Raw genomic sequence first — 1,863 nt, 5'->3', positions numbered from 1 at the left:
TGCAGTATGGGTACAGTGTTACATGTTCCTTGAGAACAGTAAAGGTGTAATGATAAAAACTAACATTTGTATTCTTGTTCTGATGAACTGCCTGGCAATGAAATGTATTTTATCTCACCATGGTCTGTAATGTCATGCATCAATATAGTCTGCACAATTGGTATAAACTGTAATGATAATATTGAGACTGAAACAGGAATTTGCAACGTACAAACACCGTGTGTCACAAAGAGTGTTGTATTTAGTTTTTTTATTATATAAATCAGGTTTGTACATCACCAATGCATTGTACCTGTCCACCACAATATGAGGTGCAAGAAAAGATGCAAAGCACTTGTAAACAAAATGTATATAATTTTCACAACTGTGTTTTTTTAATTATTTGTATCATCTTTTTTTCATTCATAATATTCATATTTAAAGTACAAAGTTTCAAAGTTACTTATAATCAAGATAATAGTCACAATTCAAGAAATGCAGGAGAAAGTTAACAAGAAGCCATAGGTGACAATCCTCCGTGAAGTTTTATATATTTCAACAAAATCCCTAGCGTCAACGCCAGACCTACTGTGCAGACATTATAATTAGGCAACGATTAATACAATGAGGGCGCGTCACAAGCATAAAACATACAAAGAGCTAAACCATTACTGCTCCCAGGGCGTGTAAAGATTATACTGTGCTTCAAGTTCGAAGTTCATTTTAATTACACACACACAATCATTGCATTCACATAAAGATCGGACTATCATGGTCGTGTCTAGTAACAAAGACAGTCCCACCGTCTTACCGTGCCTGTACCTAATTAAGCGCGCCTGGAAATTCCAGCAATAGTTGCGGTAAGCACCGCGAGTGTTACTACCGCCGGCCAGATAATCAGGATATCTGCTTAGAGTACATCTGCTACCAGACAACTGCCTAAACCTACGGCCTATTCCACAGGATTGTAAAAGTAGGGATGTTTCTAAAATATGCATTTACTTCAATATCAAAATAGCTACGGTAAAAATAAAAAGACGTGCATCATCCCGGACATAATGCAACACCACATGCGAAATTACACAGAAATGCGACGTACGGAAGAATGCGTTTTGGCTGCGAACATCTTCCAAAAAACTTGGCATCTCTTAACCATGGGCAAAAACATCTGGAACCACTTATAAAAACCACCCCGTATCTGCATGAACTTTTACCCCCCCCACTGCTATTCCAAACAACGCGTTTTTCTGGACCATTCCAATTCGCCTCGTAATTGTAGGGGTGCGTCTGCGATATTACATTGACCGCGAAAGCAGCAACAGCAAAAATACACATTCGTGCATCAACACGGGCATGCCCGCAGACGGCGTATAAAATTGCGTGCCGATTACACAAAGAGAACCCAGTGTTTTGACTGCGAACACGAAAAATCAGCCGATCACAACACTCCGTCCGGAGGTCCTGACCTCCTTCACGGAGTAACAAGGTACAGCAGTCCTAACTACTGGAAGGCCTAATTTAAGAGTTTTCCAGCTAATGACAATTTATAAAAAGGAAGGTTCCATAGTCACACTATAAATAAGTCTCAGATCAATCCAAGAAATGACAGGGATATCTCAGCAGCAAGAAGCATTGCAATATTCCTTCAGAAGTAAAAGGTTTGTGCCCTTTTAGGAAATGTATGCGAATTAAAAAAAAGATGTTTTGTAGCCTGTATGCCCTGGATTTAGTTGTGCCCCATCAAACTGAAAAGGCAGAGTGTCATAGAATGTAACATAGATGCCCTCTAGCAGCCATTCACATAACTGCAATGACTTGCTGCTTTCCTTTTTTCTCTGAAGTTATTATACATTGCCTTGGGAAGAATCTGCTCACAGCTTTGGG

Source organism: Branchiostoma belcheri, unplaced genomic scaffold (assembly GCF_001625305.1).
Source record: "Branchiostoma belcheri isolate BF01 breed outbred unplaced genomic scaffold, Haploidv18h27 scaffold22, whole genome shotgun sequence".
Taxonomy (NCBI): domain Eukaryota; kingdom Metazoa; phylum Chordata; class Leptocardii; order Amphioxiformes; family Branchiostomatidae; genus Branchiostoma; species Branchiostoma belcheri.
This window is presented reverse-complemented; position numbering follows the sequence as displayed.